The sequence below is a fragment of the Heliangelus exortis genome, chromosome 11 (genome assembly GCF_036169615.1).
Source record: "Heliangelus exortis chromosome 11, bHelExo1.hap1, whole genome shotgun sequence".
NCBI classification, from domain to species: Eukaryota; Metazoa; Chordata; class Aves; order Apodiformes; family Trochilidae; genus Heliangelus; species Heliangelus exortis.
Genome location: NC_092432.1, coordinates 22,294,841 through 22,318,869, shown reverse-complemented (window position 1 = coordinate 22,318,869; position 24,029 = coordinate 22,294,841). Strand labels below are relative to the sequence as shown.

General features: G+C 48.3%; 1 long non-coding RNA gene across 5 annotated transcripts; it reads right to left on the bottom strand.

The window, feature by feature from the left end:
• Window positions 1-4,554: 4,554 nt before the first annotated feature.
• LOC139801228 (uncharacterized) lies at window positions 4,555-22,535 on the bottom strand. Of its 5 annotated transcripts, none has more exons than XR_011728105.1 (4): window positions 21,867-22,535; window positions 21,748-21,792; window positions 9,106-9,185; window positions 4,555-4,793 (listed from the first exon to the last, which is right to left on the bottom strand). It is a non-coding gene; the product is annotated as an uncharacterized lncRNA (long non-coding RNA). The 5 variants fall into 5 exon arrangements; XR_011728107.1 differs by having other exon boundaries at window positions 21,753-21,792; XR_011728108.1 differs by lacking the exon at window positions 4,555-4,793 and adding an exon at window positions 8,670-9,008.
• Window positions 22,536-24,029: the final 1,494 nt, after the last annotated feature.

Below are 24,029 nucleotides of genomic sequence, written 5' to 3'. Positions count from 1 at the left end.
TTGCTGGGGGCAGAAAAAGCTTCCATCCTTCCTTATTCCACTGCTGGGGTAGAGAACCCTGTATGGCTGCCTCTACTTGTATCACGAGAGACACCTACACACACGCTGCCGCAGTAGTGGCGCTGCATCCTGCTTAGACAAAGCTGAAAGTAAAAAATGACTCCTGAAAGTAAAAAAATAAATTCACTATCTGCTTGACACCGTCTCCCACAGCATTCTCCTGAAAAAGCCGTCTGCCTGCAGCTTGGACAGGAGCACCCTGTGCTGGGTTAAAAACTGGCTGGAAGGCCGGGCCCAGAGAGTGATGGTGAATGGGGCTGCATCCAGTTGGCGGCCGGTCACCAGTGGTGTCCCCCAGGGATCAGTGTTGGGCCCAGTACTGTTTAATATCTTTATCTATGACTTAGATGAAGGGATTGAGTCCATCATCAGCAAGTTCGCAGACGACACCAAGCTGGGAGGAAGTGTGGACCAGGCAGAAGGCAGGAGGGCTCTGCAGAGGGACCTGGACAGACTGGAGAGTTGGGCTGACTCCAACGGGATGAGGTTCAACACGGCCAAGTGCCGGGTCCTGCACTTTGGCCACAACAACCCCATGCAGCGCTACAGGCTGGGCACAGAGTGGTTGGAGAGCAGCCAGGCAGAAAGGGACCTGGGAGTCTGGATTGACAGGAAGCTGAACATGAGCCAGCAGTGTGCCCAGGTGGCCAAGAAGGCCAATGGCATCCTGGCCTGTATCAGGAACAGCGTCGCCAGCAGGTCCAAGGAGGTGATTCTGCCTCTGCACTCAGCCCTGGTGAGGCCACACCTCGAGTACTGTGTCCAGTTCTGGGCCCCTCAGTTCAGGAAGGATATCGAGGTCCTGGAACAGGTCCAAAGGAGGGCAACCAGGCTGGTGAAGGGACTCGAGCACAGGCCCTATGAAGAGAGGCTGAGAGAGCTGGGGCTGTTCAGCCTGAAGAAGAGGAGGCTCAGGGGAGACCTCGTCGCTCTCTACAACTACCTGAAAGGAGGTTGGAGCCAGGCGGGAGTTGGTCTCTTTTCCCAGACGACTTTCAACAAGACAAGAGGACACAGTCTTAAGTTGTGCCAGGGGAGATTTAGGCTGGATATCAGAAAGAATTTTTTTACGGAGAGGGTGATCAGGCAATGGAATGGACTGCCCGGTGAGGTGGCGGATTCTCCATCCCTAGAGACATTTAAAAAGAGACTGGATGTGGCACTCAGTGCCATGGTCTAGCAACCGCACCGGTGGGTCAAGGGTTGGACTTGATGATCTCTGAGGTCCCTTCCAACCCAGCTAATTCTATGATTCTATGATTCTATGAGGTGTCCACATGTTTATACATATCCTATTAAATACTTCTATAGGCAAGTATTTCACTTCCTTTCTGCATTCATGTAACTTGTACAACTGTTCACTGATACCATTACATTTTCTATCTCAAACACAGGGATAATTTGACCAGGAATTTTTTGTGTGTTACACAACCGGGATAGCTGCCCAAAGGAGATGCTACCAAACCCCCAGGGAAATATCCCATTTAGAGGGAGACAGAAACATAGTACTTCAGAGCACTCCATCAAAACACCAGCAAAAGATACCTGCAGCATCCAGCTGTCTCTCTGTTCAAAGATCTAGAATAGATAATTAGCTAAACTAGGTAATACGAGATCTAAAGCATGTTAGCAGGGGCTGTTAGCGTCTAAACAATGCAGTTTGTACTTTACACAACTGTTATTGTTACATTTATGATACAAAAAGTCTGTGATAACTCTTTAGCTTTAATTTTTGAAGGATGATGGAGAGAAGGGAGGGTAAAACTGCAGGAGTCAAACAAATCCCCACTGCTGCAGTATATAAACTTACCAAAAAGGACTCTGATTTGTTAATACATCTGGATGTACCAAAACGTGCAGAGGAATGCGTTTTCATCATCTCAACTGCTGCAATTGTGACCCACAAAGCCAGAAACACCATCAACTTGAGAAAGATGTGCTGTGCTTCCATCTTGAGAATGACTCTCTCTTTTTTTGAAGGAGGAGGAAAGAGTCTTGTTGCTGGTGACTTCCGCAGACTCTTTTGGGATCTGCTCTGATGGGGAGTTTCCAAAATGCAACATCTTTGAATGAGAGGCATTTCTGTTTTGGACTCTCTCTTCCCATCTTCTATCAATATTCATGCTGAAGGGCAGTTGTTCCTGGTCTCCCAGCTTAGCTTGCAGCAGGCCAGGGATCAGATTCCTTCCTCAAGAAAAGGCACATCAGGTAACTGGTATATTTCTGCAGTCACCAGGCTCGTCTTCATCAAAAAAAAAAAAAAAAAAAAAAAAAAGCAGAGTGCCAGCAGGAAGCATCTGAAAGAATCCTATGGGTTGGCAAACCTCTTCTGCTTCAACCTCCTTCACCATCCCTTGAAGTACTCATCATCCCTAAAGACACCCCCCAAGTCATATAGAAATAGCACTTAGGGATATGGCTTAAGTTCTTGTCAGTGTTGGGTTAATGGTTGGACTCTAATGATCTTGAAGGTCTTTTCTAATAGAGGTAATTCTGTGATTAGCACCATGGGCTTCCCCTCACCTGCTCTGTACCCATTCAGTGCCAGATACTGCATCTGTCATTGTTTGTAGAACCCAAGCTACATCAAGAGACAAAATGACAGTTATACTTGAAGGGAGTCACCAGCTCCACGTTCATCCTCACTACTACCCCAGCTCACCTCAAATGCTCATCCGGTCCCAAAAGTGGCCTAAAGTTCATGCAAAAAAGTAACTGCTTCACAGAGTAGCCACATTATTCTCTGCTCTTTGACACTGACCTTACCTCGGACTACTTGCTATAGTCAGCAGCTTTGTCCCAGTGAGCCTGCTTACGATATTTGCAAAAAACAAAAGGAATGTACCAAGATGCTGCCTCAAACAGCACCCTGCCTGCAACAATCCCCATCTCTTACTCCTTTACCTTGGCAATTTGCATATCCAGCCTCTGCAATTTTCTTGTTGTCACACGGTGACTACAATAGAACCTATAAACATCAACTGATGCTTCGAACTTCAACAACACACCCAAAAAATAACTGCTCTTTGGTCCCACTAGTCATCACTCACCTCACCCCAGTCACCTTCAGTGACTATCCCACTTCGCTTACTGCTTCTACCTTCAAAATGACTTAAACACACACTGTAATCGGGTAGCTACCAGAAGCACAATCCCTCCAGCACTACACACTGACTGACCTGACTGCACTCTGCTCCCTCATTTCTTCTTACAAGCGCATATTTGTCCTTTGCATCTGAAAGAAAGTGTTACACAAGTCACTGAAATGCTGAACAATGGACAGACAATTCCAGACATCTCAATCCTAGTTAGGAAACCCATCTAGTGTACTACTACCCTCATGCCATTAATAAACACAGCCCCAAAACTTTAAACCCATACACATACAACCGTTAACGACTGAGAGGGTCAATCTCCTGCACTCTCATGAAGGTCCCATCACCTTCATCACCATCAAAGCAACTGCCCACCCAGCCTGACTATGGCTGCTCCACCTAAGATCACTGTAAAATTGTGGCCTAAAAACTCAAGGCAAACGTCACCAGAGACCCTTACGGCTCTTCAATATCCCCAACTCTACAATCTGGGCAGAGCAGCCCCAGGCCAAACACACAAACACAGACCAACCCAAGACACACCACTGCAAACTACAAGATTAAACATTAATATAAAACTCCCAACAAGAATTACTCTGGGCTCCAAGAAGTTGGCCAAGAAGATCTACAGGGATGCAAGGGTGAGGCAAGGAGGCCCCATGGTGACATCAAGTGTCATAGAACACTTCCTGTTACAATAATTACTCTTCAAAATAACATATCAGATGTACAAGAAGACTAGCATCGAGACCTAAGGATGCAGAGACAAGGTTGCAAATGTGGAAAATTTATGACCAGAGATGCTCATTCGTTCATAAAGAAGATTACAAAAGATGCCTATCAAGAAATTTGCAAGATGCAAAAAAAGAAGGATCCAGATATGACTAAATGTGTTCAACACCATGGGGATGATGTTCAATATTACTTGTCCTGTGAGGGACTCTGGAATCCAAGACTTTTGGGCAATAAGACCTACAGAGATCCATCTGCAAAGCGAGGGAATGAAGCGACAGATGCCCGAGAAGCTGCCTTCAAGGCCTGGGGATGCAAGGATGCGGGGACCGAGTCCCCCTCAGGGAAACTGGATGGACAGAGATCAGATGACAATGCAATTGAGAATGACATTGCTAAAGACAATCTTCAAGAAACTTTCAAGTCAAGAGACCGATCTGCAATTTAGACTCGTTGTACAGAATAACACACTGCTGATCGGCACCGTGCTGATCAGGAAAGGCTTTGCAGGGAGGATGCCCAAGATGAAGGACTCGCTCCGTGAGGACACAGAGGACCATCAAGGCCTGACGAAGCTCTAAGACAACCAAGACTGACAACATAAAACACACAGCCCCGCACACCAAGGCCAGAGCTGCCCTGCCCATGCTGGAATCGTGCTGAAAAGTAACCTGTTCCCTTCACCCACCCAAAGGGGGCTGCTCCCAGACAACCCTCTCCCCTACACTAACTTCAAAACACCACCTGCAATTCCCAACCTCGACTCCTCTGCTCAGCCCCTCCCCACCCACCCCTGGGCCCTCAACTTATCTTCAAGAGCGAGAGCAACACAAAGCCACGGTCAGTAATGAAAACCACATTGTTTAACTGAGATACGCTTCCAGTCGCACGGTTCCTCTTCATCCCCTATACGTAAAAAAGGAAAAAACACAACCCACAGATCACAAACAGTGCTGGCACAAGTCCCACCTAAGCCAACACACGGTACTTCTGCTGCACTCACCTCCTCAAGGGAGCCCCATGGTATACCGTGCACCTTCTCGTTCCAGAGTTGAACGCTATCGCCACCATTGCTTGGGGTGCCTGAAACACCAAGAGAAACAGTTCCTGTTCTGCTGATCAGAAGTCAGCAGACTTCTGACCTTCGCTCACCTTGCCAGAGGCACCTCGGGAACAGATATTCTGCTTCCTTGGCTGCTCTCACCTGCAAAAGGACAAACAAACCATAATGGGGTCAGGTAGCCAGGAGAGGGACCTTCGCTCCAACACCCAACACTGACTAACCTTTGGATGGTGCTCTTCTCTCCTCCTGCTCTTTCACGTATATCCTTGTCACATGGGATCTGAAAAACAGTGATACACAAGTCACTGGAATACCGCTCAATAGATGAACTATTCAGTTATGACTCTTCCAGCAAACTCTGGGAAGAGCAGCTCCAAGCCAAACACTCAGACCAACTCCAGACACAGCCCTGCAAATCACGAGACGTGATCTCAAGAGAACGCCAAGCAAAAAGAATATCTCTGGGATCCAAGACTGTTGGGCAAGAAGACCTACAGCAATGCAACTGCAAAACGAGGGGCTGAATCAAGGGATGCCAAAGAACCCGGGCTTCAAGACCCGATGACACGAGGATGCGGGGAATAAAGTCCCACTCTGGGAAAATCCATGACCAGAGATGATGCTGATGCAGGTGGCAATGATGTTTCAGAAGATGACCATCAGGAAGCTTCCCAGAATAAAGACCTATCAACACTTCAAACTTGTCACACAAGAAGATGCTGCTGCTGACTAGGACTGTGCTGATGAGTAAAGGCCTTGCAGGGATGATGGCCAAGATGTGGGACCTGCTCCGAGAGGACATCAAGACCTGAGGAAGCTTTAAGACAAACACATACAACACAAACTACACGCCACCACACACCAAGGCTGGAGCTGCCCTGCCCACACTGGCATCGCATCAGAAATTAACCCGCTTCCTTCATCTGACCAAAGGAGGCTGCTCCCAGACTGCCCTCTCCCCTACACTAAATTCAAAACCCCTTCCACAACTCCCACCAGCCTTGACCCCTCTACACCACTGGTCCCTCAACTTATCTTTCAGGGGACTGGCTCTCCAAAGTCGTGGTTAGCCAGGAAAATAGACAGGAGCAGCCTAGGATAATCCTCAACTTGCAAGGTTCCCCTTTGCCACCTGCATTAAAAAAAAAAAAAAGTCACACCAAAACAAGCAAAGAAAAAAACTCCACACACATAACCACAACACCAAAACACCTACCAGAATATTCAGCAATAAGTCCAACATCAGCCAGCCCCATTCCCTTCCAAATGTCCCGGCTTTGCAGAAGAGCCCTGCAAAGTCCCACTCGACCACGCTTTCCAGAGTTGGATGCTGTAGGCATCGTCATTCAGGGCACCTAAAAGGCACAAAACTATTGTTCTGCTTGAGAGAAGACACTAGCTCCACAAGCCCTGCACTACCACCTCACCTCCAACGCTCATTCAGTTCCTGGAACTTGCTAGCATCATGCCAGGGAGAGACAGGCTCCCATCAACCACCCAAAGGGCACCGCTGCTGGACAGCCCGCTCCCCTACAGTAACTTTAAAACCCGAGCCAGCGATTCCTAACCTTGACCCCTCTACACAGACCCTCCCCAACCATCCTCCCTTTCTCTTACCTTTCAAACAGCTGGGGCTTTGAAGCACCGGACAGAAAAGTAACCCACATCGGCTGACGGGGATCTTCCCAAAACCACCAAGTTCCTCCTCGTCATCTGCAATAACAAACAGCAGTGCCACCAGAAATAGTACGTCAGCTAAATACCAACCCCTTCCACACGCTCCTCATAACCCCTGGCTTGCCCTGCTCACCCTCTCCTTCCATACATTATGGCCTCCATCGCTTCTGGCACCTGAAACACCAGGAGACACAAAATTCCTGTTCTGCTTGTCAGATCGAGCCTCCTCATTACCATCCCATCTCACCTTCAGCGTTCTTCTGGCTCCAAAAGTGGCACACGCAGCACCTGCAAAAACAAAGGGAAACACTTAACCGAGTCGACGTAAAATCTCTGGATGAGCCAGCCCGCAACCATCTCACCTTCTCCAACCGCTTCTCAACGCATGGCTTTGTGTGGCACCTGCAAAAGTCAAAGCAAAAGCCACATGCTGAGATATTGCCCCAATCAACAGGCAGCCCACACCAGCCTTTGCTCAGAAAACTTCCAAATCCCTTCTGCAACAACTCCCAACCTCAGCACTTCAGCTCAGTCCCTCAACTTATCTTCTTGAGGGATGGTGGTTTTGGATCTATGTCCAGCAAAACACCACGCTGTCTGACGGGCACGTTCCTCTTCATCCCCTGCAATCAGAAAGAAAGGAAAATCGGAAACGGTGTCACCAATAAGGTGCGCTTCAGCCATCAACAACCGCTTATACTACACCCACCGCCTCAAAAGGGCCCCACCCAGTTCCACTCACCTCCTTGATCCAGAGTTTAATGCTGTGTCCACCACTGCTTTGGGCACCTAAAAGACCAAGAGAAAGAGTTACTGTTCTGCTGATCAGTACTCACCAGCTCCATGAACCCACTCTCTACCACCCCAGCTCACCTTCAATGCTCACCTGGTTCCAAAGGTGGCACGCACAGCACCTGAAACATAAGGGAAACCTTTAACAGAGTTGACGTTAATACATGGCTGACCCAGCCCACAGACATCTCACCTTCTCCAACTGTTCCTCAAGACGTGGCTTTGTCACTTCGGCACTGCGTGTGACACCTGCAAAAGTCAAAGCAAAAGGCACACACTGAGATATTGCCCCAAACACCACCCAGGCCACCGCGACGTCCATCTCCTGCTCCTTTACCTCGGCCTCTCACCCATCTGCCTGCCATCTCCTCTTTGGGGTGCCAAAAAAGGTTAGGAGTGCACCTGAAAAAAACCACAAACAACAAGGGATGTTCATGACCAACCAATAAAACAACACCTGAGAATAACTGCTCCTCCAGCCCACCAGCCTTTGCTCGCCTTGCCGCAGCCACCTCCGGTGCCCGTATCCCGCTTCGCTCGCCGCTTCCGCCTTCAAAATGACAACAAACCATAATGCGGTCAAGCAGCCAAAGGAGGCACCTTCCCACCGACTCCACACCCTGACCAACCTTTGGATGGCAACTTCCTGTCCTCCTCCATCTGTTTCTTGCTAGTCATTGACAAGTAGGATCTGAAAAACAGAATTACGCAAGTCACTGGAAAGCTGCTCAACAACTAGACAGTCAGCTCATGGTGCTTCCAACGGCCCCTGATGCTACACAGCAGGCAGGGCAGCTCCAAACCAAACACTCACACCCACAGACCAATCTGAGACACCAACACGTGAGTCACAAGACTTGATCTCAAGATAAAACTTGCAGCAAGAAGAGGGACTCTGGAATCTAAGACTTGTGGGCAATAAGACCTACAGCGATGCGTCTGCAAAGCGAGGGAACGAAGCGACGGATGCCCGAGGAGCCGCCTTCAAGACCTGAGGACGCAAGGATGCGGGGAATGAGTCCCCCTCAGGGAAACTGGATGGACAGAGATCAGATGACAATGCAATTGAGAATGACATTGCAGAAGACAACCATCAAGAAACTTCCAAGTCAAGAGACCGATCTGCAATTTAGACTCGTTGTGCGGAATAACACGCTGTTGATCAGCGCCGTGCTGATCAGGAAAGGCTTTGCAGGGAGGATGCCCAAGATGAAGGACTCGCTCCGTGAGGACACAGAGGACCATCAAGGCCTGACGAAGCTCTAAGACAACCAAGACTGACAACACAAAACACACAACCCTACACACCAAGGCTGGAGCTGCCCTGCCCGTGCTGGAATCACACTGGAAAGTAACCTGTTCCCTTCACCCACCCAAAGGGTGCCACTCCCAGACAACCCTCTCCCTTACACTAACTTTAAAACACCACCTGCAATTCCCAACCTCGACTCCTCTGCTCAGCCCCTCCCCACCCACCCCTGGGCCCTCAACTTATCTTCAAGAGCGAGAGCAGCACAAAGCCATGGTCAGTAATGAAAACCACAGTGTTTGACAGGGATGTGCTTCCAGTTGCAGTTCCTCTTCATCCCCTATACATACAAACGGAAAAAACACAACCCACAGATCACAAACAGCACTGGCACAAGTCCCATCTAAGCCAACGTACACTACTTCCGCTGCACTCACCTCCTCAAGGGAGCCCCATGGTATACCATGCACCTTCTCGTTCCAGAGTTGAACACCATCGCCACCATTGCTTGGGGCACCTGAAATGCCAAGAGAAAGAGTTCCTGTTCTGCTGATCAGAAGTCACCAGCCCCATGAACCCCTCGCTACCAACTCAACTCAACTTCAACGCTCAGCCAGTTCCAAAGGTGGCACACAGCACCAGCAAAACCAAAAGCAAATGTTTAAGCGACTTGATGTAAAATGCATGGCTGACGCAGTCCACCGTCATCTCACCTTCTCCAACCCCTCCTAATGTGTGTCTTTGTCACTACATGGATGGTTGTGGCACCTGCAAAAGTCAAAGCAAAAGGCACATGCTGAGGTCGTGCCTCCAACAACAGGCAGCCCACTGTGATGTCCACCTCCTCCTCCTTTACCTCAGCTTCTCACCCATCTGCTGCCTGCCATCCTTGTGGGGTACCAAAAGTAGGTTTAGAGGGCACGTGGAAAACACAAAAAACAGGGGATGCCAATGCCTTCAATGGCAACAAAATACCTGAGAAATAACTACTCCTCCAGCACACCAGCCTTTGCTCACCTTGCCAGAGGCACCTCGGGAACAGATATTCTGCTTCCTTGGCTGCTCTCACCTGCAAAAGGACAAACAAACCATAATGGGGTCAGGTAGCCAAGAGAGGGACCTTCGCTCGAACACCGACTAACCTTTGGATGGTGCTCTTCTCTACTCCTGCTCTTTCATGTACATCCTCGTCACATGGGATCTGAAAAACAGTGATACACAAGTCACTGGAACACTGCCCAACAGATGAACTATTCAGTTATGGCTCTTCCAACAAACTCTGGGAAGAGCAGCTCCAAGCCAAACACTCAGACCACTACAAAACACAGCCCTGCAAATCACGAGACGTGATCTCAAGAGAACACCAAGCAAAAAGAATATCTCTGGGATCCAAGACTGTTGGGCAAGAAGACCTACAGCGATGCGGCTGTGAAGCGAGGGGCTGAAGCAACAGATGCCCACCAAGCCAGGCTTCAAGACCTAAGGATGTAGAGAACAAGTGCTGCTCTGCAAAAATCCATGACCAGAGATGCTGATTAATATGGAAAAGTGTTTCAGAATACCACCATCAAGAAACTTCCCAGATGCAAGAATAATCCATGTGTTTAACTTGTCATGAAAGAAAAAGATGCTGCTGACTAGGACTGTGCTGATGAGAGAAGACCTTCCAGGGATGATGCCCAAGATGAGGGACTGGCTCTGCGAGGACAAAGAGGACATTGAGGGATGAGGAAGTTATAAAACACTCAAGACAGACAGCACAAAGTACACACCACCACACACAAAGGCTGGAGCTGCCCTGCCCAGGCCAAACCAATGCTGTAAACTCATCTGCCCCCTTCACCTGACCAAAGCAAGCTGCTCCCAGACAACCCTCTCCCCGATTCTCACTTCAAAACCACTCCCTGCCATTCCCAGCTTTGTCCCTTCTGCCCATCCCCAGTCCCTCCACTTATCTTTGGTGGTAGGGGTCCAAAGCCATGGTCATCACAGAAAGACAAAACCATCCACAGGGATGTTCCTGCAGCCACACATTTCCCATTCATCATCTGCTGAAAAAGAAAAAAACAACCAAACAAAATAAACACATCACCACACATAATAATTGTCACCAGAAATTCCAACGTGAGCCGGCACCAACCTCTTAGAGAAGACCCAGCTTCTCAAGAGTCCTGTGAGGTCTCACCCACCTGCTCATCACAGAATTAGGCACTGCAGGACTCAATGAAGGGCACCTAAAATACACAAAACCACTGTTTGGCTTGAATGAAGTCACTACATACATGAACCTCCTAAATTACCACCCCAGCTTACCTCCAACACTCAGCTCCAAAGGTGACAAAAAACAAAAAAAACAAAATAAAACAAACGAAACACACAAAAAAAACCAACAAAAACAACCAACCCCACACCAAAAAAACCCTGGCAAAACAAAGAGAAACACTTAACTGAATTGATATTAAACACCTGGCTGACCTGGCCCACAACCATCTCGCCTGCCCCAACTGCTCCTCTCCACGTGGCTTTGTACCTCCAAGGCAGTGGGTGGCACCTGCAAAAGTCAAAGCAAAAGCCACATGCTGAGATATTGCCCCAATCAACAGGCAGCCCACACCAGCCTTTCCTCAGAAAACTTCAACATCCCTTCTGCAACAACTCCCAACCTCAGCACTTCAGTTCAGTCCCTCCACTTATCTTCCTGAGGGATGGTGGTTTTGCATCTACTTCCAGCAAAACACCACGCTGTCTGAGGGGCATGTTCCTCTTCATCACCTGCAAACAGAAAAAAAGGAAAATCAGAAGCAGTGTCACCAAGAAGGTGCACTTCAGCCATCAACAACCACTTCTACTACACCCACCGCCTCAAAAGAGCCCCACCCAGTTCCACTCACCTCCGTGATCCAGAGTTTAATGCTGTGTCCACCACTGCTTTGGACACCTAGAAGACCAAGAGAAAGAGTTACTGTTCTGCTGATCAGTAGCCACCCGCTCCATGAACCCACTCTCTACCACCCCAGCTCACCTTCAATGCTCATCCGGTTCCAAAGGTGGCACGCGCAGCACCTGAAACATAAGGGAAACCTTTAACAGAGTTGATGTTAATACATGGCTGACCCAGCCCACAGACATCTCACCTTCTCCAACTGTTCCTCAAGAAATGGCTTTGTCACTCCGGCACTGTGTGTGACACCTGCAAAAGTCAAAGCAAAAGGCACACGCCGAGATATTGTCCCCAACAACAGGCAGCCCACTGTGACGTCCGTCTCCTGCTTCCTTACCTCGGCCTCTCACCCATCTGCCGGCCATCTCTTTGGGGTGCCAAAACAGGGTCAGGAGTGCACCTGAAAAAAAAAACACAAAGAACAAGGGATGTTCGTGACCAACCAATAATACAACACCTGAGAATAACTGCTCCTCCAGCCCACGAGCCTTTGCTCACCTTGCCGCAGCCACCTCCGGTGCCCGTGTCCCGCTTCGCTCGCCGCTTCCGCCTTCAAAATGACAACAAACCATAATGCGGTCGAGCACCCGAAGGAGGCACCTTCCCACCAACCCCACACCCTGACCGACCTTCGGATGGCGGCCTCCTCTCCTCCTCCATCTGTTACTTGATGGTCATTGACATGTGGGATCTGAAAAACAGGATTAGGCAAATCACTGGGAAGCTGCTCAGCACCGAGTCGGTCAGGTTGTGTCGCTTTCCATGGCCCCTGAACCTACCCAGCGGGCAGGGCAGCTCCAAGCCAAACACTCACAGGCACAGACTGACCCGAGACACAGCCATGTGTGTCACAAGACTCGAGCTCAAGATAAAACTCGCAGCAAGAAGAGGGACTCTGGAATCCAAGACTTTTGGGCAATAAGACCTACAGCGATGCGTCTGCAAAGCGAGGGAACGAAGCGACGGATGCCCGAGGAGCCGCCTTCAAGACCTGAGGACGCAAGGATGCGGGGAATGAGTCCCCCTCGGGGAAACTGAGTGGGCAGAGATCAGATGACAACGCAATTGAGAATGACATTGCGGAAGACAGCCATCAAGAAACTTCCAAGTCAAGAGACCGATCTGCAATTTTGACTTGTCATACAGATGATGCTGCTGATCAGCACCATGATGATCGGGAAATCTTTGCAGGGATGATGCCCAAGATGCGAGACTTGTTCTGTGAGGACACACAGGAGACCATCAAGACCAGAGGAAGCTCTAAGACAAAGACAGACAACACAAAATACACAACCCCACACACCAAGGCTGGAGCTGCCCTGCCCTGCCCTGGAAACTAACATGCTCTGTTCACCCACTCAAAGGGGGCTAATTGTAGACAGCCCTCTCCCAGATGCCATCTTCAAAATCCCTCCTGCAACTCCAAGCCTCAGCCCCTCTGCAACCAAGTTCCTGTACTTAGCTTTCAGAGGGCTGGGGGTCTAAATTTATGTCCAGCAACAAAACCACGTTGTCTGACTAGCACGTTCCTGCAGTTTTAAGGTTCCTCTTCAACAACTGCATTAAAAAAAAAAAAATAAATAAAAAAATCACAAATAGAAAAAAAAATTTGCATGCAACCATATTCTTGCTATCAAGAGCTCTAACCTTTGGTGGTTTTAAAGTTCTTACCTTAAAGAGTCTTCCCAAACAGCCCAGACAGCTCAACAGCTGCAGTCAGCTCCAGGAGTAGGAGAGCTCTGACCTCAGAGAAGCCCAAGAGCTGACTGAAGCCCCTAGCCAAAGGCTGTGGCTTATATACCACAGGCACCGCCCACAGCTTTTCCCACAATCCCCTGGGAAAGGGGAGGTGGCGATTACCACAAGGTATAAAAGCAGCCAGAGGAGAAGCAGTCAGTTTTCTCCTCTTTCTTCAGTTTACGGGACAAGCAGAGAAACTCCGTGATGCCGGCTGAGGAATTTGGGTTTTTTTTCTCTCTCATTGTTACTTCAGCGACACGGCTAGGTAAAAATTTAACCCACAGGGAACCTTAACAGAGTAAAGGTCATTGGAGGCTTGGATTAGACAGAAGAGAAGAAAGAACAAGTGGGGTGGGTCACAGATATGGACTCACAAACTCTCCTGAAAGACGCAGAGGGGTGAGAGCTCTGCAACAAAGCTAAAAGTGGAAGGCCTGAAGAAGAATTCTGTCTCAGTAAGAGAGCTAAAAAGAGCACCACAGAGATCGAAGGGTGTGGGGCGGCGTGAGGATGGTCTCGTAAGGAGCGGTGCCCTGAATGAGAGGGCTCTGATGGGCAATAATGTTGAAGAAGAGTCCGGGAAGACCCTCTGGCAGAGCCTTGAGGGGGAGACCGGACCCCCGTCCCTTTCTGAATGCTTCCTCGGAGAGGACCCTGGGTGTGGCTGGATGTGGTCTTTGCCCCTGGCAGTAAAGCGGAGTTCATACTCTCCCTCTGCCCCAGAGTGGGTGTATTTTATCTCTGCCTTTTAATACCTCGCTACCTGTCGGCATGATGTGCACCCGCCCCGTTGTATAAAGGGTTTCTTTAAAATGCATCTTAGCCCAGGGTGATTGGTCTCTTGGCTCTTCTGCATGTGCCTTTGATTTCACTGGTTGTTTCATCTGAACCTGAAGTTCTGACGGTTTGCTGCCATCCCCAAATAAATTGATCCTTTTGCTTCCTGGTCTCCATATGGAACTCTAATTCCCGAAATTCACCTTTCATTTTGCCGTCTCCGTGTCCTGTGGACTTATCTGACTCTCGAGGGGGGAGGGGCTTGCTGCGCTGCTTTTCTACTAGTCTGTCCTTGGTGTTTCACATGGCATCGGTTTCACTAGATTTCAAGGACAGTTGAGACTGTCCTGAGGTCTATATAGATCTGCTACTTAATATGATACTTTGCCAGATGGGTGGGGTCAGCGCAAAAGACACAGGCACTCAAATAAAGAAGTTAGTTTATATTTACTGATGTATTAAATTATAAGAGAACAAGTGCAGAAACAAACAACAAAACTGAAGGGCGATAGCAAAGTCAAAGCAAAACACAGCAACTCATCTAATTGTTACTATACAGACGCAGCAATAACCAGTAAGAAAGATGTGTCGCCGATTGCCGTAATGATTCGACTTTCCCTGGATCTGCGGTTGCTGGGGAGCCCTGGTTGTTACGAGGACACGGAGAACCCTTCCCAGCAGTTGGGAAACCCTACACGGTGCGTCCTCTTGTAGGTGAGGACGCCAGAAAGGGTCCAGTTTTTCGAGGATCCCGTTGCCGCTAGTCCGAAGGACTTGCGCTTTTCTTAACGTGAAAATGTCCGGTCTTACGCCCCCTAACGACTGAAACCGGGGCCTGGCTGGGGCCCAAGTCGCAGATCGTAGGGCTGCCTAAACTATCTCCCCTAGACATGTTACTGGTGGTTACCTAAAATATCTGCCCGGACAATTCAGTATATTGGCTGCTTTTGCACTCTCTCGTGGTTTGAAAAAAAATTTCTCAGAACGGGGAGGGTAAGCTACTGCTTTCACAAGCCTTTTTCCTCCTACATACTTAGCTGATCTCCCAGTAAACCAAATGTGCTCCGTCTCAGGATGAGTTAATAGATCCAAGTTTTTTTCAAACCTCATTAAAGATTCATTTTTGAGTGCAAAATCAGGGTTTACTTCTTGATTACTCATGGGGGGCAGTGGCTAGCTGCTAGTGGAAGGCAGCCACACCATAGCCTCCCACTTTGGCTCTATCTTGAATATATTTGACCCATTGCATGATAGGAATTATGGCAGACAGAGCCGCTTTATATCCTACTGTGAGTTGTTCTAGTTCTAGCGCAGCCCAAAAACATGCTAATGTAGTAGATGTTTGTGAATTCATGTTAAATAATTATGAAGTGTTTGCTAACCCAACTTTGAGAGTACTAATAAATGTCTCCAATATAGTTTCTGTACCCTGAAAACACTACAATGTACATCCTGTTGTGCTAATCTAAGCTGATTTTGCTGCTCACCACATAGCGTTGCAATTTAAGGTGGTTTTACTGCTGACTGCAGAGTGTTGCACAGGAAAGAGCGAAGGAGCTCATGTGCGGAATCAAAGGGTAACGACAGGGGAAACTGAGGCAGACACTGACTTCATCCAACGACCACCAGATGGGGGTCAAAAAGATCCCCAGAGATAAAGTGGGCATGCGCCTTTGAAGGCCTGCTTCTCACAAGAACTAATAAACATAATCCGGCCAATTCCTAGAACAGTCATGAATATGTACTAGAATAGTTATGAATATGTATTAAGGTATGGAATGTAAGATAAAAGATTAAACTTTAAGGCACGTGTGCGAGTGGAGCGGAGACTCCCCACACACCCAGCGCTGTTTTGCTTATTGCAATTTTATTAATTAAATTAAACTATTAACAGAATATTGAGTCAGTAATTTATAACACTGATAACTCTCAAAGTGGAGTTGTTTTCTGCTTCTGGTAATTTTCTCCCCTGGGGTCCAAGTTCTGTGTAACCAGTTTACAGATTTGAGATCTCTTCTTATTTGTGAGGATCATAAATCCAAAACCTTTTGTTAAGCCTCTTCCGTTAATTCCAAATCAGCCTGCTGTTCACTTCTGCAAACTCACACTTCTCCCTTGTTAGCTCACATAACAGGGTTACGATTGGTCCTACGTGTCAGATGCGCTGTCTCCAATAACGAAACAATCCGATGACTGCTAAGAATTGAAAACCCCAATACACACTGCCAGGCACTGAATGTAAGAAGATACAAAACCATTGACCGGCAGTCGGGCATCTTTTTAGCGAAAAACTACAAATGAGTCTCCGGAAGTCGGCCATTTTGGTACCGGAAGTCGGCCATCTTTTTACCAGAAAACTACAAAGGAGTCTCCGGAAGTCGGCCATCTTGTTACCGGAAGTCGGCCACCTTTTCACCAGAAAACTACAAACGAGTCTCCGGAAGTCGGCCATCTTCTCACCGGAAGTTGGCCATCTTTTTAGCGAAAAACTACAAACGAGTCCCCGGAAGTCGGCCGTTTTGTTACCGGAAGTCGGCCATCTTTTCAGCGAAGAACTACAAACGAGTCTCCGTACCTCGGACAAACTATTAAAACAGAGTTAAAAATTTAAGAACCCCCAGTGCCCCCTGAGCATAGAAACACACCATCTGGGAGATCCTCTGATCTTCGCCAAAACCTGTCAATTTTCTCTTACTTGATAGATTCATTTAATCACTCGTGTTGGAGGGGCCCACAAAGAGCATCTGGTCCATCCCTCTACGTAATACTATGGATTCTATTCTTAACACTTTCTACAACGTGGGGGAATCTACCGCTTCTCCTGGGAGACCATTCCCATCTTTTAATGTCCACATGGTGAAAAATGAACTTCTTATGTCCAATCAGAATTTCCCCATTACCTCTTATCCATTAAGCCCCACCTTACCTTGTTGCTGGAGGACCAAAAGAGAGAACTGTTGCAAGACGAACGTCTTGCAGGGCAAACAGGTGTTCCAGCAGAAACTCACGAAGAGTGCTCTGAGTCTATTGCCCTCAGGGTTGCCTAACCTGGCTCGGAGCTACTGCTCCGGAATCGGCAAACCTCTCTGGTGGCTAGCTCAGGAATGAGCTGAGATTGGGCTCCAGGCCTCACCTTTTATTGGCCCCCTAATCCTGCTCATGTGCAGTTGGGGCCCGCCCTAACCAGGCACAGGTGGGCTTAACACAAGCTCATTCCCACTACCTGGCAATTAGTGGCACCTGGTTACCTCATTTCACTAAAGAGAACAGTGAGCAGCTGACTGTCTGGCTCCTTCTGGTTACAGGAGGACAAAAAAAGGACATGGAGTGCAGCTGAGTAATGGGGAACATCTGGTTTCTAAAGGTCCAAAATAGAGAGTGTGTTTGGCTGCTTCACGTGCTGTTTCCGGTTGCTGGAGGACTGGTGTCTGTCAGCAAGCCGGCAAGCATTTAAATACCCATTTACACATCTAATATCTCCTTTGGCCTATACATCAGCTTTGATACACTCACACAGACTCCCTGGAGCAAAATATCCCCTGTCCCTCCTGGTCCCACACTCTACCCTCACCTCTACCAGACACCCTGACAGCTCTCACAGCCCTTTACCCCTCCCCACTGTTACTCCAGAGCTTAAAAGACATCTCTGAAGACTAGTAGGCAGGATTTGTCATTACATTCGTAACATCAAAGCAACGCTCTTGCTGGGCGCAGAAAAAGCTTCCATCCTTCCCTACTCCATTGCTGGGGTAGAGAACCCTGTATGGCTTCCTCTACTTGTATCACAAGAGACACCTACACACACACTGCAACAGTAGCGGCCTCGCATCCTGCTTAGACATCAAAGCTGAAAGTAAAAAATGACTCCTGAAAGTAAAAAAATAAATTCACCATCTGCTCATGAGGTGTCCACATGTTTATACATATCCTATTTAAATACTTCTATAGGCAAGTATTTCACTTCCTTTCTGCATTCATGTAACTTGTACAACTGTTAACCGATACCATTACGTTTTCTATCTCAAACACGGGGATAATTTGACCAGGAATTTTTTGTGTGTTACACAACCAGGATAGCTGCCCAAAGGAGGTGCTACCAAACCACCAGGGAAATCCCATTTAGAGGGAGACAAAAACATAGTACTTCAGAGCACTCCATCAAAACACCAGCAAAAGATACCTGCAGCATCCAGCTGTCTCTCTGTTCAAAGATTTAGAATAGATAATTAACTAAACTAGGTAATATATGAGATCTAAAGCATTATGGGACTGTTAGCGTCTAAACAATGCAGTTTGTACTTTATACAACTGTTTTTGTTACATTTATGATACAAAAAAATCTGTGATAACTCTTTGGCTTTAATTTTTGAAGGATGATGGAGAGAAGGGAGGGTAAAACTGCAGGAGTCAAACAAATCCCCACTGCTGCAGTATATAAACTTACCAAAAAGGACTCTCTGATTTGTTAATACATCTGGATGTACCAAAACGTGCAGAGGAATGTGTTTTCATCATCTCAGCTGCTGCAATTGTGAACCACAAAGCCAGAAACACCATCAACTTGAGAAAGATGTGCTGTGCTTCCATCTTGAGAATGACCTTCTCTTTTTTTTGAAGGAGGAAAGAGTCTTGTTGCTGGTGACTTCCACAGACTCTTTTGGGATCTGCTCTGATGGGGAGTTTACAAAATGTAACATCTTTGAATGAGAGGCATTTCTGTTTTGGACTCTCTCTTCCCATCTTCTATCAATATTCATGCTGAAGGGCAGTTGTTCCTGGTCTCCCAGCTTAGCTTGCAGCAGGCCAGGGATCAGATTCCTTCCTCAAGAAAAGGCACATCAGGTAACTGGTATATTTCTGCAATCACCAGGCTCGTCTTCATCAAAAAAAAAAAAAAAAAAAAAAAAGCAGAGTGCCATTAGGCAAACCTCTTCTGCGACAACCTCCTTCACCATCCCTTGAAGTACTCATCATCCCTAAAGACACCCCCCAAGTCAGACAGAAATAGCACTTAGGGATATGGCTTAAGTTCTTATCAGTGTTGGGTTAATGGTTGGACCATCTTGAAGGTCTTTTCTAATAGAGGTAATTCTGTGATTAGCACCATGGGCTTCCCCTCACCTGCTCTGTACCCATTCGATGCCAGATACTGCATCTGTCATTGTTTGTAGAACCCAAGCTACACCAAGAGACAAAATGACAGTTATACTTGAAGGAAGTCACCAGCTCCACGTTCATCCTCACTACTACCCCAGCGCACCTCAAATGCTCATCCAGTCCCAAAAGTGGCCTACAAAGTTCGTGCAAAAAAGTAACCGCTTCACTGAGTAGCCACATTATTCTCTGCTCTTTGACACTGACCTTACCTCGGACTACTTGCTATAGTCAGCAGCTTTGTCCCAGTGAGCCTGCTTACAATATTTGCAAAAAACAAAAGGAACGTACCAAGATGCTGCCTCAAACAGCACCCTGCCTGCAACAATTACCATCTCTTACTCCTTTACCTTTCCAATTTGCATATCCAGCCTCTGCAATTTTCTTGTTGTCACATGGTGACTACAATAGAACCTATAAACATCAACTGATGCTTCTAACTTCAACAACACACCCGAAAAATAACGGCTCTTTGGTCCCACTAGTCATCACTCACCTCACCCCAGTCACCTTCAGTGACTATCCCACTTCGCTTACTGCTTCTACCTTCAAAATGAGTTAAACACACACTGTAATCAGGTAGCTACCAGAAGCACAATCCCTCCAGCACTACACACTGACTGACCTGACTGCACTCTGCTCCCTCGTTTCTTCTCACAAGCACATATTTGTCCTTTGCATCTAAAAGAAAGTGTTACACAAGTCACTGGAATGCTGAACAATGGACAGACAATTCCAGATATCTCCATCCCAGTTAGGAAACCCATCTAGAGTATTACTACCCTCATGCCATTAATAAACACAGCCCCAAAACTTTAAACCCATACACATACGACCGTTAACGACTGAGAGGGTCAATCTCCTGCACTGCACAGGAAAAACCCTCTCATGAGGGTCCCATCACCTTCAAACACCATCAAAGCAACTGCCCACCCAGCCTGACTATGGCTGCTCCACCTAAGATCGCTGTAAAATTGTGGCCTAATAACTCAAGGCAAACATCACCAGAGACGCTTATGGCTCTTCAATATCCCCAACTCTACAATCTGGGCAGAGCAGCTCCAGGCCAAACACACAAACACAGACCAACCCAAGACACACCACTGCAAACTACAAGATTAAACATTAATAGAAAACTCCCAAAAAGAATTACTCTGGGCTCCAAGAAGTTGGCCAAGAAGATCTACAGGGATGCAAGGGTGAGGCAAGGAGGCCCCATGGTGACATCAAGCGTCATAGAACACTTCCTGTTACAATAATTACTCCTCAAAATAACATATCAGACGTAAAAGAAGACTAGCATCGAGACCTAAGGATGCAGAGACAAGGTTGCAAATGTGGAAAATTTATGACCAGAGATGCTCATTCATTCATAAAGAAGATTACAAAAGATGCCTATCAAGAAATTTGCAAGATGCAAGAAAAGAAGGATCCAGAGGGCACTATGATGATGATGACTAAATGTGTTCAACACCATGGAGATGATGTTCAATATTACTTGTCCTGTGAGGGATTCTGGAATTCAAGACTTGTGGGCCATAAGACCTACAGCAATGTGTCTGCAAAGCGAGGGAACGAAGCGACGGGTGCCCGAGAAACCGCCTTGAAGACCTGAGGACACACGGATGCGGGGAATGAGTCCCCCTCGGGGAAGCTGGATGGACAGAGATCAGATGACAACGCAATCGAGAATGACATTGCAGAAGACAGCCATCAAGAAACTTCCAAGTCAAGAGACCGATCTGCAATTTAGACTTGTTGTGCGGAATAACACGCTGCTGATTAGCGCCATGCTGATCAGGAAAGGCTTTCCAGGGAGGATGCCCAAGACACAGGACTTGCTCTGTGAGGACACAGAGGACCATCAAGGCCTGAGGAAGCTCTAAGACAACAAAGACTGACAACACAAAACACACAACCCCACACACCGAGGCTGGAGCTGCCCTGCCCATGCTGGAATCGTACTGAAAAGTAACCTGTTTCCTTCACCCACCCAAAGGGGGCAGCTCCCAGACAGTCCTCTCCCCTACACTAACTTCAAAACACCACCTGCAATTCCCAACCTCGACTCCTCTGCTCAGCCCCTCCCCACCCACCCTGGGCCCTCAACTTATCTTCAAGAGCGACAGCAGCACAAAGCCACGGTCAGTAATGAAAACCTCATTGTTTGAATGGGATGTGCTTCCAGTCGCACGGTTCCTCTTCATCCCCTATACGTAGAAAAGGAAAAAACACAACCCACAGGTCACCCACAGCGCTGGCACAAGTCCCACCTAAGCCAATGCACGCTACTTCTGCTGCACTCACCTCCTCAAGGGAGCCCCATGGTATACCATGCACCTTCTCCTTCCAGAGTTGAACGCTATCGCCACCATTGCTTGGGGCACCTGAAACACCAAGAGAAAGAGTTCCTGTTCTGCTGATCAGAAGTCACCAGCCCCATGGACCCCCTCACTACCAACTCAACTCAACTTCAACGCTCATCCGGTTCCAAAGGTGGCACGCACAGCGCCTGCAAAAACAAAAGGAAACGTTTAAGTGACTTGATGTAAAATACATGGCTGACCCACCCCACCACCATCTCACCCTCTCCAACCGCTCCTAAATGTGTGTCTTTGTCCCTCCAAGGATGGTTGTGGCACCTGCAAAAGCCAAAGCAAAAGGCACGTGCTGAGGTAGTGCCTCCAACAACAGGCAGCCCACTGTGATGTCCGCCTCCCGCCCCTTTACCTCAGCCTCTCACCCATCTGCCTGCCATCTCTTTGGGGTGCCAAAACAGGGTTAGGAGTGCACCTGAAAAAAAACCACAAACAACAAGGGATGTTCATGACCAACCAATAATACAACACCTGAGAAGTAACTGCTCCTCCAGCCCACGAGCCTTTGCTCACCTTGCCGCAGCCACCTCCGGTGTCCATACCCAGCTTCGCTCGCCACTTCCGCCTTCAAAATGACAGCAAACCATAATGTGGTCAAGCACCCAAAGGAGGCACCTTCCCACCGACTGCACACCCTGACCAACCTTTGGATGGCAGCCTCCTCTCCTCCTCCATCTGTTTCTTGATGGTCATTGACATGTGGGATCTGAAAAACAGGATTATGCAAATCACTGGGAAGCTGCTCAGCACCGAGTCAGTCAGGTTGTGGCGCTTCCCGTGGCCCCTCATCCTACACAGCAGGCAGGGCAGCTCCAAGCCAAACACTCACACCCACAGACCAATATGAGACACAGCCACATGAGTCACAAGACTTGAGCTCACGATAAAACTCGCAGCAAGATGCGGGACACTGGAATCCAAGACTTTGGGGCAGTAAGACCTACAGCGATGCGTCTGCAAAGCGAGGGAATGAAGCGACGGGTGCCCGAGAAGCCGCCTTCAAGACCTGAGGACGCAAGGATGCGGGGAATGAGTCCCCCTCAGGGAAACTGGATGGACAGAGATCAGATGACAACGCAATTGAGAATGAAATTGCAGAAGACAACCATCAAGAACCTTCCAAGTCAGAGACCAATCTGCAATTTTGACTCGTCGTGCGGAATAACACGCTGCTGACTAGCACCGTGCTGATCGGGAAAGGCTTTCCAGGGAGGATGCCCAAGATGCGGGACTTGCTCTGTGAGGACACAGAGGACCATCAAGGCCTGGGGAAGCTCTAAGACAACAAAGACTGACAACACAAAACACACAACCCAACACACCGAGGCTGGAGCTGCCCTGCCCATGCTGGAATCGTACTGAAAAGTAACCTGTTTCCTTCACCCACCCAAAGGGGGCAGCTCCCAGACAGTCCTCTCCCCTACACTAACTTCAAAACACCACCTGCAATTCCCAACCTCGACTCCTCTGCTCAGCCCCTCCCCACCCACCCTGGGCCCTCAACTTATCTTCAAGAGCGACAGCAGCACAAAGCCACGGTCAGTAATGAAAACCTCATTGTTTGAATGGGATGTGCTTCCAGTCGCACGGTTCCTCTTCATCCCCTATACGTAGAAAAGGAAAAAACACAACCCACAGGTCACCCACAGCGCTGGCACAAGTCCCACCTAAGCCAATGCACGCTACTTCTGCTGCACTCACCTCCTCAAGGGAGCCCCATGGTATACCATGCACCTTCTCCTTCCAGAGTTGAACGCTATCGCCACCATTGCTTGAGGCACCTGAAACACCAAGAGAAAGAGTTCCTGTTCTGCTGATCAGAAGTCACCAGCCCCATGAACCCCCTCACTACCAACTCAACTCAACTTCAGCGCTCATCCGGTTCCAAAGGTGGCACGCACAGCGCCTGCAAAAACAAAAGGAAACGTTTAAGTGACTTGATGTAAAATACATGGCTGACCCACCCCACCACCATCTCACCCTCTCCAACCGCTCCTAAATGTGTGTCTTTGTCCCTCCAGGGATGGTTGTGGCACCTGCAAAAGCCAAAGCAAAAGGCACGTGCTGAGGTAGTGCCTCCAACAACAGGCAGCCCACTGTGATGTCCGCCTCCCGCCCCTTTACCTCAGCCTCTCACCCATCTGCCTGCCATCTCTTTGGGGTGCCAAAACAGGGTTAGGAGTGCACCTGAAAAAAAACCACAAACAACAAGGGATGTTCATGACCAACCAATAATACAACACCTGAGAATAACTGCTCCTCCAGCCCACCAGCCTTTGCTCACCTTGCCACAGCCACCTCCAGTGCCCGTATCTCGCTTCGCTCGCCGACTCCGCCTTCAAAATGACAACAAACCATAACGTGGTCAGGT